At 37.3% G+C, this 15,288-nt stretch overlaps 1 pseudogene; it reads right to left on the reverse strand.

The window, feature by feature from the left end:
• LOC114709236 overlaps positions 1–14,420 on the reverse strand; it is a 31,106-nt pseudogene extending 16,686 nt beyond the window's left edge.
• Positions 14,421–15,288: the final 868 nt, after the last annotated feature.

The following is a 15,288-nucleotide window of genomic DNA, read 5'->3' on the forward strand; positions in this document are numbered from 1 at the left end:
GCGTTTGTCTCTTCCTTGGTTATTTCCTAGTAATTTTTCATTTCATTGTTTAGTATGCTTTTAAGTATGCTTTAGTTGTAGATTTCCTTAGGCTAGGACAAAAAATATTAAGCCTGATTTTCTAATAATTTAAATCTATAAAATCTCTGAGTTATGTAATTATTATTCCAACATCCAACAATAATTACAGGATGACGATTCATAAAACAATACTCCTCTGATCTCAATTTATACTTTTGGTTTTTATGTCTGTTTTTGGTATATTGCATTAATTTTCTCATCTGAGTTTCACATTAACTGTTAACTTAGGCACTACTATTTCCTTTAAAAGATGAAAAATTTGCCTGGCGGTGGTGGCGCACGCCTTTAATCCCAGCACTCGGGAGGCAGAGGCAGGCGGATCTCTGTGAGTTCGAGGCCAGCCTGGGCTACCAAGTGAGTTCCAGGAAAGGCACAAAGCTACACAGAGAAACCCTGTCTCGAAAAAACCAAAAAAAAAAAAAAAAACCAAAAAAAAAAAAAAAAAAAATTGGCAATGGAGCATTCTTTATTTGGTATAGAGATTAGTTACTATGCATGAAGTGTGGGGTTTGTTCCCAAGCATTCATACACTGGCGGTGGTGTGTAAAACTATAAGCCCAGCAACTCAGGAGGTGGAGGGAGGGTGATTAGATGCTCAAGAGCATCCTCAACTGTAGTGAGTGTTATGAAGGAGGTGAAATAACTGGGTCACATTGCAGCTCTTTGTTTTCAGCAATAAGCTTGCACTGGTAACAAACTCTGTATTCCATTGAAGTATGTCTTTTAAGGGGCGATCACTACTCATTATTAGTGAGAAATAAAGTATCTAAAGTTTGGCATTCCTCAATTAATTTTGCCCAGAGCTTCTTAAGCCTTCACTGACTTTAGGGATGCTAAAATCTGCCGCCAGCAATGTTGCACTTCAGCGTACACTGTTACCTGGCCCCTTTGCAGCACTACATCTCATTGGCTTGTCCACATAGATAACCACCTAGCTCTCTTCTCTCATCTACAAATACATCATGCTTTTCAACTTGTGTTTCCTCTCCTAGTTGATAACATCAATGAGAACCACATCAGATGTTATAAAGTTTTTTGTAATATCATTCCTCATGCTTAATAAGTAATAAAAATGTTCAATTTTAAAATATAGTGAGAGGAATGAACACAATCCTGATGCCATTTGTAAACAGACTTCCTTGAGTTTAAAGGTGTTTGTAGTGGGCAATACAGAAGAAAGAGACAACAGACTGGAAGAAGAATGGAGTTGCTTTCAGGAAAGAATCTAGACATTAAAGAAGAAATGAAATAAGGCGGTGTGTGGAGAAAAGCATAGATGTGACAGGTGTGTGTTAATACATATTAATTTAAGAAGGTAGGATTGAGAGCTCAGAAGAGACAAGGATGTTCCGGGAAAGAGTGGATTAGATACAGAACACAGGCACAGGCAGTAAATATGGAGCCTCCCCGGGGAGCAAAGTGGCTGCATTTATGTAGGATATGTTTGCATTTGTGGAATCTCAGCAGTATGGCTCCCTTACATCCGTAAGACTATCCAGATGTGGCCTTTCTCTGTTTCCAATGGCATCGTTTTCATTAATTCTTCTGTATGCTCCCACACAGATGATGGTGATACTCTTGTAACTGGTCTCCCTAAATTTTCCAGTGTATGGATAGTGCTGACAAAACAAGCCTGTTCTTACACACACACACACACACACACACACACACACACACACACACACATCCATCCATATATACATATGCACATACAAAGACACACACATGCACACACATAAACACAGGCATATGCTTATTTCAACAAACAAGACTTGTGCACACACATATGTGCACAGGCATAAAAACACAAATATGTACACATATATACATACATGTATATACACACATGTGCATATACACATGCATGCATAATTGCACATACACATGCTTGTACCCACATACACTCACATGCACACATGAACACACATTATATTTATCTGAACAAAGCCTGTAACTTCAGTCTTCTTTATGCCATCTGTAACGTCCTTGCTGACTCTAAATATCTTTGATTTTCTGGAACATTCTAGATACTGTATCATCATTTTTGGATAAAGTTGCCCCTGTGATTCACTTCCCTGGCTCCTTATTCTTTTGCACCATCAAAGACACTCACTGTCTTTCAGGCCCCGACTACCTTGCTGGGGTCATCTTTGAAAGTGGCTATTAGCCTGGCCAGTATGAGATATTTTATGAGTCATTCAGAAAAATACTACTTGTCATATTGCAGCCTGGAGGAATGTTTCTTTGATACTTGTTATTGTGAGAGTTTAAGAACTCTCATGTATCTCTGTCATTACTTAGTAGAATGACTTCCTTAGGGACACATTCATGATTACTAAGAGTTGTTTTGCCACCTTAACACACAGTTTTCTATGTACATGGATCTTGTGTATATATGAAACTGTTTAATAAATGCAGAGATGATTAAGACAACTGAATTCATTTTTGGTTTATTTGATAATGTTATATAGTGTTTGAAATATGTCTGGACTTTGAAAAAAGAAATCAGACTTTATATGTATTATAAAAGAAAGATGTTCTCAACAATAAATTTTACATCATCAGTGCCATGAACATATGAAACTGTAGGTACCTGAGGAAAAATAAATATTTTAGAAGAGATGTGTGAACATAGAAGCAGAGCTTCTAACAAATGGAAGAGCATAGCCGAGGAGTCAAGAATGAGAAAGCACAGATTCTGGAGGTGGCTGGATACCACCAAATACATAAAATACTTGACTTAAGATGTCTTTGTAAGTTTCATTTGGTAAAGGAAGTACAAGGCAGAGGAAAGAAAACAGGAGAAAGAAAACCAAAGGAATGATAGCAGAGATCAAGTCTCTATAAGTATTATTACACACTGAAAATGAAGTTGTGATCAGGATGGATGAGCAGTGATCTGGAGCTCTCTGGGCCTCTTTCCTTTATTGCTCAGATATGTTAGTGGAAGAACTCTATTTTCTAAAATGTATGTAGAGAAACCAGGAGCTCACTAATATCATTTTCAGCTTTATTCTATACTGTACACTTTTACATAAATTAAATTAGAAACATAGAAAGCAATACAAAGAGTCAATAAAATAAAGAATTGGTTGTTTAAGAAAGTCAATAAGATCAGCAAACCCTTATCCAAATTAACTAATGGTAAAGAAAGAAATAAAAATTAACAAAATTAGAAATGATAAGGGGAACATAATAGACACTAAGTGTCTGATTCGAGATTCATTATGGTGAATTACTGGCCATCGAACAGATTATTAATTTAAGAAAATTATTTCTTTTTCTAAAAATAAATGGAAGTCAAATTTTCAATTAGTCATTAATTACTTTGTGAATTTATTTTCACACTACAAATGCTTGATTAATGTTTTCCAATGGTAGATTTGCTCAATCTCCAAGAATGTTAAAATGTCTTTCACAACAATGATATTTCAAATGACAAAAGATATGTGATGGTCAATCTTGATTACCATCTTGATTACATCAGGGTTCTAGACATCTCTGGATATGTCTGTAGAAGTATTTCCATTAACTAAAACCCAAAGAACTGACATGAATGTGTGCTGTACTATATAATAAACTATATATGGATAGGATAAATGTAGAAAATCATTAAAGCCAAAAATTATGCACCTTATGACCCCCTTCCTCCTGGTTTCTATAATTAGAGTTTCTCTGCTCCAATACTCTTCCCTTCAATGATAGAATCCTCTGACACCCAGGAGTCAAAAGAACTATTTCCTCTTTCTAGTTGCACAGATCAGGTATTGTCATAGCAGCAATAATCCAACTAATGCAGAAAAGTTGTGCATTTCCTTTTTTTATTTGCAAGTGAATGAAGATTATATTTTTCATCTTATGCTTTGAATATGTTTACTTTTATTATGAGAAGGATATATTATTTTATTATCAGATGAAAATATTACAGATGTTATCTATAACAAATTTAGATGTACAAATCAATTATCATTAGGAAATGTTCTTTTCATTTTCTACTATATCTTTTTGAGAGGCTGCAATATATTTGTTAAACATATGTCTCTTTCCAAATATCAATTTTCTATGTAATCTTTGAGGTACTTTGCTAATCATGATGCCTCACTTAATTAATGGTCTATATTTATATCCTTTAAGCAGAATTGTGCACATGCTCTCAATTTAAATGGGATTTTCTTCTGCACCTTACATTCTAGTTCTGTTTTAAGGCCTACTCCAGGAGATAGAACCAGTATCTGACACTGCTTGGGTGACCAAAATCCAGAGTCTAGACAGCCCCAAGACCTAAGGTAATTTTTTTTTAAAGTTGTAAAATGACTCCTAATGATATTCTGCTATATTTATACCAGTGCCTTGTTCCTCTATCACCAGAGAAACTTCCTCCTGCAGCAAATGGGAACAAATACAGAGACACACCACCAGATTATATGCAGAGAAAGAAAGAGACCTTGGAACACAAAGCTTTACATGGTATGTCTTCATCACACCCACTCCAACCTTCTGAACTTGGAACATCCTGTCAGAGGCATGAAAGAGTGTAAGAGCCAAATGCTATGGAGGATACCAGGAGAACAGAGCCTCTATATCAACTGAGCAAGGCTCATATGAACTCATAGAGACAGAAGCAACGTGCAGAGGGCCTACACATGTGTGCACCAGGTTATCCGTGGTTATATTATGGCTCCTAATTAAGTGCATTTATGGGTCTCTTGAGCGTGTGAACGGGCAGGTCTCTGATTTCTTGTGCCTTTTCTTGGGCTCTTTTTTTTCTGTTGGTTTTCCTTGTCCAATTTCAATGTGATGATTTTGTTTTAACTTATTATGTTTTGTTTTGTTATGTTTGTTGTTATCTCCTAGAACTTTTGTCTTTTTTTCTTTTTCTTTCTAATAATAGCCAGAAGGGGAGTGGATCTGATTTAGAGGAAAGGTGGGGTTGAACTGGGAGGAGTAGAGGGAGGCGGAACTGTAATAAAGATATGTTGTATGAGAATAGAATCCATTTTTGAATAAAAGAGAAAAATAGAAACTAATTTAACTTGTCTAGTTGTATAAAAATACCATTCCAAGTTATTCACACCTGGAGAAAGATCTTAAACATTAACCCTTCACTGTTGTCCAAAGAGTACTTTCAACCAGTATGTCTCAGTAAGAATAAATAACTATTATTGGCTGATTTTATAAATACTTCTACAAAGTCATAGCTAGTCACACCTCGGATTTTAAATATTCCACTACGTTATCACAAGAATTTGCATTGCTAGTTTATATTTGTTTGTATTTGAATTTATCTTATTATTTGATAATTACAGTATGAAGGTTTTATTGCAAAGCAATAATACTGAAAGGCAATATTAATGCCAAATGCTAGCTGTACTCTTTAATATTTGTCTGATACAAGCATAAAAGCAACAGTTTTGAATTTTTATCCCATGCGAAACTGAGTTTAATTTTGTATTCTCTCAAAATTGCTATTATTTTGTTGATTAAAAATAGAGGCTTGGGCTCTGGAATTCTTGCACACGTTATTAAATCTGCAGAATGAAATAAAATATGTCTGTATACCATTCTGCTTATCAAGTGAATGAGATAAGTGCTGGTGATTCCTAGTTCCTTGAAACATGCTTGACAAGAATATGAATGCAATCAAGGCAGAACCCCAGGCTTTCTGATTGCTTTCCATGACAGACAGCCCTCAGAACTGTTTAAAACACCCTGGGGAATTGCTCTCCTACTGTAATAGAATTCACCTTTCAATTGACAGAAAAGCAGGTAAGTAGGAGTGTGATTTGCTTATGAGAGAAAACCCAAACTCCTCCCATTCTCTGTTCAGGTTTAAAAGGCTCATTATTAGTATGTGTCCGGGTTTACAAACAAAATTCTATTAAGTATCTCCTACAGTCAGTTAATGTCTTTTCTCATTTTCATACACTGTTCAGGCTGTTCCTACCATGTTGTCATACCTATGCAACTAGACATCTTAAAATAGGGAATAGTATTGCTGCATTTATGAAAACAGTAAACTGAAATACATATTCATATGTATTTCTACGTAAATGAGAATTTAATGATTAAAACTCTGTGCTTAAAACTACCCATCAATATTTTGAATGCTTTTGTAACTTCAGAGGTTATAGAATCATTCTAAAATATGAAACCATTGCATATTTAATTGCAAACACAGAAGTTGCATTTCTCACTCTGCAAATTCATTCCAGAACTTTATTAGTGAGAATACACTCTCAGCTAATTAGGAATTAAAACTTATAATTACTTATATCTGAAGAGCAAGGGATTAAAATGTTTTTGAAAAATATCTCAAAATAATTTCTCTCTGGTTTTCTTCCAGCCATTCCTCACATTCTACTGCTTAGCATTCTTTATGCAACAATGGAGACTGGATTAGAACGGCCTCGATTGTGATTTTCTCTTTGAAACGATATTTGTGCTCATTATGTGAAAATTTGTGCCACATTGCATATTTATGATGTTCTCCAGTGGCTGGGCATATGAACCTCCTTGATAGCTATCAGAATAATATGAGTCTAATAAAGACTTAAATGTATGTATAGTGCAAGGTAGTTTCAGATTCTCTTCCTCTTGCTATTCTATCCATCACCAGTATGAGTATTAAAATTGCTTATCTCATTTATTTCACACAAATCAATTTTGTATAAAGAATAAAAATAACTTTAGATTAAATTTAGGCAGCTATTGTTTTTTCTTTAATATATTTTAAAATTTATTATCTAAAAATTCCATATGTGTATACAATAGGGCTTCTTATACCGCCCACTTTTTTCAGATTTTCCTTCACTGTGTCTTCTCCACATTTCATGTCTTCTTTATTTATATAAACTATTGAGTCTAATTAGCACTGCTTCTATATGCATGAGTGTATACTCACCCACCATAGCATGGTCAATCTACAGGTAGATACCTCAGAAGCAAACTAGCTGTCCCTCCTCCAGTACCTAACAGCTGTCAATAGCCCTTTTCAAGAGAAAACAGAAAAAGAGGGGTAAACGAATTTGTAAATGGTCTTATTAAATAAGAAACACAGTGAAATACAGAGTTAGAGCTTAAGAGATCAGAGCAAGAGCCACGATTTCCTTTAGCTTACCACTGGCTGTTGTCCTTCCCCTGAGAGAGAGACCTTCTTCCTGTGTGTCTTGAGTTTTATTGCTTTCTTGTTCTGCTTTCTCATTGGCTCTAAGCCCAGCTACATGACTTTCTCATCACTGCCTGTCTATACAGACCTCCTGGTCTCTATGGTTGGTACTGGGATTAAACACTCAAGGGTCACCATGCTTTGCTATGTCCTTGACCACACAGAGACTCTGCCTGCCATGTGATTGGATTAAGGGTGTGGGCTACCACTGCCTGACTGCTGTCCCTGGCTCTCGCTATGACCCCTGATCTCCAGGCAAACTTTATTTATTAACATACAAATAAAATCACATTTCAGCACAATTAAAATATCACCACAGGGGGGGTTTCTTCAGAGATAGAAAACATGTGAAAATTTTGCATTTATTTTGGTTTTCCTTAAGTGTGTATGACATGTCTGTGCAGGTGCCTATGGTGGATCCTCTAGGGCTGAAGTTGAATTTTGTGAGTTGCCAAATGGGGGTTTTGGAAAACAGTGAGACTTTCTTTTGTGATTGTTCACTTTATTCATGTGACTCCCCTTAACTCTCAGAGGATACAATGTCTAATGTTATGAATAAAGTCAGCTAGGGCATGAGACTTTAGTCTGCCATATTTATAGGCTCCATTCTCCGAGGTCTCACTGCCATCTAAAGTGGTAAGAACACCCAATTATCCTATTTGATGCTTTTCTATCTCCCATCTAAGCCCTGTTCCTCCCAACAAGAACCCTGTTATTTTAATGTACTTTTCTGTGAGCAACAGAGATTAGTTAGAGCTGTGAGATCTAGAGGCTATACCACCAAGGAAAATGACTTCTCCAATCCAACACTGAGGACCAACACTTCCCTGTTGAGCATGCTGATGAAACTAATATCTGTTCAAAAACAAGGTCTAGATTGTTTTAGTTGTTGCTCATGAATTACCAATGAATCCCACATTTATGTTTTGTGAAATTTCTTTGTATGCATGTCTTCTTTTCCCCCTACTCGGGTAACATTTTAGTATCATTTTTGCTCTTGATTTTTATTTTATAATTTAATGTAGTGCGTAGCCATTCCAGCCTTGGTCTGGAAGTTCCCACCCCCACTGAGGCTTCAGTAACTATCACGCCTACAAGGCAGGCTGAAGGGAGGACCCTGAAGTCCCAAGATTGGGATGCCCGCACTCTCTTCCTTCTTGGACAATGGACGCTAGAGGTAGACCAAGAGAGTTCTCCAGAGAACACCATCCAACTGTGTTGCATCTTTCACAGAACCCGCAACCTACCTATCCCTTCATTTGTAAGTTACACCATTAAATAAACCTCTCTTTTAACTGCGTGGTGTGGCCTTAATAATTTTACCAGTAATTTAATTTAATTTTGCATATAAAAAACGGATTCCCCTGTCCTCCCTCCTCCCAAGCCCCTCCCTGCCCTCCTCCTAACCCACCCCCCATTCCCATCTCCTCCAAGGCAAGGACTCCCCTGGAGATTCCGCTCAGCCTGGTAGATTCAGTCCAGGCAGGTCCAGTCCCCTCCTCCCTTCATCCAGGCTGAGCAAAGTGTCCCTGCATAGGCCCCAGGCTCCAAACAGACAGCTCACACACTAAGGACAGGTCCTGGTCCCACTGCTTGGGGGGCCTCCCAAAGAGTTCAAGCTAATCAATGAGGGCCTGATCAAGTTGGGGGCTCCTCAGCTATTGATTCATAGTTCATGTGTTTCCACTAGTTTGGATATTTGTCCCTGTGCTTTTTCCAATCATGGTTTCAACAACTCTTGCTCATATAATCCCTCCTCTTTCTATGTGATTGGATTCCTGGAGCTCTACCTGGGGCCTGGTCGTGGATCTCGACTTCCATCAGTCATTGGATAAGAGTTCTACCATGACAGCTAGGGTGTTTGGCCATCCAATCACCAGAGTAGGTCAGTTCAGGCTTTCTCTTGACCATTGCCTGTAGTCAATTGTGGAGGTATCTTTGTGGATTTCTGGGGACCTCTCTAGCACTTTGATTCTTCCTATTCCCATGGGGTCTTCATTTATCATGGTCTCTCTTTCTTTGTTCTCCCTCTCTGTTCTTGATCCAACTGGGATCTCCCACTACCCTAAGCTCTCTTTCCCTTGACCCTTGCCCTTCATTACCACCCCCTAATCATGTCCAGTTTGCTCATGTAGATCTCATCCATTTCTCTGTCATTGGGCAATCCCTGTGTCTTTCTTGAAGTCCTATTTTCTGGGTAGCATCCCTGGTGTTGTGAGTAGCAGTCTAGTCATCTTTGTTTTACATCTAGTATCCTCCTATGTGTGAGTACATACCATGTTTGTCTTTCTGAGTCTGGGTTACCTCACTCAGGATGATTTTTGCTAGATCCATCCATTTGCCTGCTAACCTCATGTTGTCATTGTTTTTCTCTACTGAGTAGTACTCCATTGTGTATATGTACCACATTTTATTTACCCATTCTTCAGTTGAAGGGCATCTAGGTTGTTTCCAGGTTCTGTCTATTACAAACAATGCTGCTATGAACATAGCTGAGCAAGTGCCCTTGTGGTATGATTGAGCATTCCTTGGTTATATGCCCAAGAGTGGTATAGCTGGATCTTGGGGGAGATTGATTCCCAATTTTCTAAGAAAGCACCATATTGATTTCCAAAGTGGTTGTACAAGCTTGCATTCCCACCAACATTGGAGGAGAGTTCCCCTTGCTCCACATCCTCTCCAACATAAGGTGTCTTCAGTGGTTTTGATCTTAGCCATTCTGAGGGGTGTAAGGTGGTATCTCAGAGTCATTTTGATTTGCATTTCCCTGATGATTAGGGATGTTGTGCAATTCATTAAATGTCTTTTAGCCATGTGAGTTTCCTCTGTTGAGAATTCTCTGTTTAGTTCTATAGCCCATATTTTAATTGGACTGTTGGGCATTTTGACATCTAATTTCTTGAGTTCTTTATATTTTCTGGATATCAGCCCTCTGTTAGATGTAGGGTTGGTGAAGATCTTTTCCCATTCTGTAGGCTGTCACTTTGTCTTGCTGACAAAAACTTTGCTCTACAAAAACTTTAAGTCTCTGAAGAAAGAAATTGAAGATGTCAGAAAATGGAAAGATCTCCCATGCTCATGGATAGGCAGGACCAACATAGTAAAAATGGCAATCTTACCAAAAGCAATCTACAGATTCAATGCAATCCCCATCAAAATACCAACACAATTCTTCACAGACCTGGAAAGAACAATACTCAACTTCATATGGAAAAACAGAAAACCCAGGATAGCCAAAAGAATCCTGTAAATAAAGCAACCTCTGGAGGCATCATGATCCCTGACCTCAAGCTCTACTATAGAGCTACAGTAATAAAAACAGCTTGGTACTGGCATAAAAACTGACATGTGGATCAATGGAATCGAATTGAAGACCCTGAATATAATCTGCACACTTATGAACATATAATTTTTGACAAAAAAACCCAAAATTATACAATGGAAAAAAGAAAGCATCTTCAACAAATGGTACTGGCATAACTGGATGTCGACATGTAGAAGGCTGCAAATAGATCTATATCTGTCACCGTGCACAAAACTTAAGTCCAAGTGGATCAAAGACCTCAACATAAATCCAGTTACTTTGAACCTGATAGAATAGAAAGTATGAAGTAGTCTTGAACACATTGGCACTTGAGATCACTTCCTAAATATAACACCAGTAGCACAGACACTGAGAAAAACAATTAATCAATGGGACCTCTTGAATCATTTTTGCTCTTTTAAACTTATTCTCCATCATATATATTCATGTTATATGTGTATATAGCTTGCATTTTATTAATAATTTTCTTGAAATATAATTGCTTTTACAGTTATTATATATTTATCATATGTAAAATTGTATTCAAATTGCCACCAACTATACTAAGTTTTGCTGTATCACTGTTAGTTTTATGGATTTTTTGTCTTTATTTGCATTTGTTTAGAAATTTTTTAATTAATTGACCCTGTAGCAACACAAAATATTAACTTTTCTTCCTGAGTGGGCTTTTCAATTTAAACCTCTCCTGGGTTTTTCAAAGTGATGTCATTATGTAATTTTTCTATATTATATAATTTTTCTACATAAAATACAAGTGTGTTTTATAGGTAAAATACTCTAATTTCCTAGTATACAGTGATATTTCTTTATTTAATATACAGTTGTCTCAGTTTTGTGAGATTCCATGAGAAATATGATATACCATTAGTAATGTCACATTATAGTGACAAATTATAGTATTTCATTATTTCAAAACATCAAAAAACTAAAAATATCAAAATGAGTTTTGGAGGCCTAAACTAAAGGTCTCAGAGGGATGATTTCTTATGGAGATTTCACACCTATTTTTTTTTATTGTTCCCTTTCCATTTTAGAGATAACACTCCTTTCCCAGTGAGCCATTCTCATTTTATTGTGAGTTTTGTGCGCCCCACCCACCCATCCTGTGTCTTTTCCTTTTGGCCCTCACTCTTAGAAGGAGTTCCTAGAGCCTCAGGGGTGAGCCTTGGGCAAGTGACCAAGCCCTTCCTTAGTGATAAAATCAGTGTCCTGTTGGTCAGCCAAGCAGGATCATCAGGTCACACAGTCTATAGTGTAGGGTACTGAGGTAAGTTGGTGACCTAAAGTTTCAAAATTTGACTACATTTGTCTCAGATATATTTAGTAACAGGACACATCTTTTCTGTTCTTATTTGTGCTTTGGGTAATGGGAATATTTATCCTAGGATTCCTTGCCATTGTATTTTTTGAGGCAAATAGGTTGTTTGTTTTCATAGGCTTATACGTGGAGAGTGAGCTGTTTCAGGAAGGCCCACTGCCAGGCTCTGTTGAAAGTTGATTTTGATGTGAATTTCTTGTGATCTTAGACTCAATTTTGATATGATGAGATGTAAGAAGGATACAAATTTGGAGAAGTGGGAGATGCCATTGATTTAATACCTGTGATGACCTAAAATACATATATTGTTGTCTTATTCAGAAGTGTGAAGGTGTCTAAAAATTGGAAAATGGGAAAAAATTATAATTAGAAAAAATGATTAGGAAACCTCATGAATGAGAGTGCAGCCATTTTCAAAGAAGTGAATATCTCTTTTCTACTTAGGCCATGTGAAGACAAAGTAAGACATAGATGTTTGCAAATCAGAAGGTAACACTCACCAAGCCTGCATCTATCATGCCTCAAACTCTGAATTCCAGAGTCAAGGACCACAGAAAGCAAGGGTCTATTTTCTATAAGCACCTAGTTTATGGCATTATTCTATAGTGCTTCAAAAAATCAATTTAACATATGATGTGTATTTTTGAAAGGTGACATATATGTATGTATATAAAACTATGAAATGAGTATTGTATATAAATGAGGTCTTTATATATATAAAATCAGGCTATATATACATAAATAAATATGTGTGAAACAGAGACCCAGATGCACAGACACACCAAGAGGGAGATACAGAGGAGACACACAGAGAGACAGAAAGAGAGAGAGAGAGAGATTAGATATTTATCTATGGGAATTCTTACTAAGTTTGTGGTTCCAGAAATCTCACAGGCATGGTGTGTTTATTAAAAAATCAGAAAGATTAGAAAATCCCTTCTTAGGCTGTGCAACTTTAGACACAATGTCTATTCTAACTAAACAGAAGTTTACTGAAATATGGCGATATTGGTTCTGGTTAATATTGGCTGGGTATCATTTATTTCTCATTTTCTATATTTTTTGGCTATGTTACTATTGCTATAATAGAACACCATGATCAAAAGCAGTTTGTTTTTTATTTATTTGTCATTTCATAATTCTCAATTCTCTATTATGAAGGTAGCTCCAAAAACAAAGATTAATATGTTAAAGATCCACTCTTAGGTAATTGCCTGGCCCTGATCATAGATTGACACTCTATCACTACTTCCATCTCAATACACTCATAATAATGTTTGTATCATATAGTCCTTATGTCCAGAAGAAAACTAAATCAAATCTTGAGAGTTTATTTACCTCAAGAACCATCCACGTTGGATGCTTAAGAATTCCAAAGCTAATTACCATAAATGATCTTTTTAAATAACTAAGAATATGTTTATAATCTTAATTTCATGTGTTAGTTCTCCTGGAAGTTGAAACCAAACAAACAAACATGCTGTTTGAATTCTTAAAAGGTCTTACAATAAAAATATCTGGAGCCAGATGTTGGTGTAAAGCTAAAAGAAGCAGAGCAAGCCACAATTACCACCTATCACCTCACCAACTCCACAAACCCTCTGACTGAAACCTTCTGAGTCTTCATCTGAAAAAAATCTCAGTTGAACTACTTTAGTTCCTGTTTTCTCATGCCTTATAGACCTTTCTCTGACCTGCCATCACTTCCTGGGACCAAAGGCATGTGTGCTTCCTAGTCCTGGATAAAAGATATGTGCCACCAATGCCTGGCTCTGTTTCCAGTGTGGCCTTGAACTCACAGAGATCCAGATAGATCTCTACCTCCTGACTGATATGATTAAAGGTGTGTGCCACCACTGTATGGCCTCTATGTCTAATATAGTGGTTGGCTCTGTTCTCTGATCCTCAGGCAAACTTTATTGGGGTACACAATATGTCATCACATTTCCCCTTTTTTGTCTAAAATAATAAAAGAAGGCTACAACTGATATAAGAAAACCTATATACAGTAAGTACAATAAGTATATATATAATATATATAATCAAGAGTTACATTAACAACATCCAGTCTGTAAATATTTGACAAATTCAGAGAAAATAATCCATTAACTATCAATTTTTGTGAGTCCAAAGGGTTGTACCTAATTTACATTCTATCCTAACTTGTATTACCAACCAAAAATATCTTTTGATGTCTTTCACTCTTATACACTTTGCACCTCTTCAGTGAGTAACAAGGAAAACTATAACTGTCTAGTCTTGAACTCCCTCACAGACTCAAGAAGGAAATAATATTAACTGAGTAAGCAGGAAGTGCAAATAAGCAACTTCCAAAAAATATGAGTAATGACAGAAACAGCTGGCTGCCTGGACAGTCACCAAAATTTCTCTGCAATGTTGTGGCATCCATCTTTAGTCTATAGGCCTAGCATATCTGACAGGCTCATCTGTGAAGCAGGATTTTCTAAAGAACCTTCTTACCTTGCCTTGGAAAGGTTCAGCAGTCTTTTATTTGTGTTCTGCTTGTCCATTTTGGACTGCATAATGTAAGCAGTCAAGGCAAGGACACTTTCTTGCCAATTGCGTAATTTTAGCCACAACTGCTGTGGATATCACTCTATGTAAATAAAACACTGATGGCCAATGACCAGGCAGGAGGTAGGTGGGACAAGGAGAGAGGAGAATTCTGGGAAGCGGAAGGCTGGGAGAGAGAGACTGCAGCCACCGCGAGGAGAAGAGCATGTAGAGACGCCGGTAAGCCACCAGCCACGTGGCAAGCTATAGATTTATAAAAATGGGTTAATTTAAGATAAAAGAACAGTTAGCGAGAAGCCTGCCATGGCCATACAGTTTATAAGTGATATAAGCGTCTGAGTGATTATTTTATAAGTGGATTGTGGGGCTGCAGGGCTTGGGGAACCTGGAGAGAAGCCCTCCAGCTACAAATGGCGCCCAACGGCTCGAGTTTCCACCTTAAACCTGAGAATATTTAATAACCAATTCTAAACAGAGCCAAAACCAGGTTCCTGCTTCTTGTCTCATATGAGCAGCTAGACGCCGCAAAACGCAGGTTTGAACACTGGCGGGTTCCTGGCGGGTGCGTTTGACCGGCAGTATGGCGGAAATGAGGCATCTGCCAGCGGCAAATTAAGCTGTGTGGTAGATTTAGTCTTTACTAGTATTTAAAAAAAAAAAAAAAAAAAAAAAAAGAGGTTTCTGGGCTACATGCTGCTTTGATAAAAGTTTAGACCCACTATTTCTGAGACTTGATGACTCCCAGAGCTGGCGGAAAACGTACCACTGCCATGTTGGGAAGCTGAAGTGGGCGGAGCCAGCAGCCACAGCGCCGTTTCAGGCTTACAATGGTACAGTTTAAAGCAATAGGCTCAAGGCTCAAGG

This window comes from Peromyscus leucopus, chromosome 6 (genome assembly GCF_004664715.2).
Source record: "Peromyscus leucopus breed LL Stock chromosome 6, UCI_PerLeu_2.1, whole genome shotgun sequence".
NCBI lineage: Eukaryota > Metazoa > Chordata > Mammalia > Rodentia > Cricetidae > Peromyscus > Peromyscus leucopus.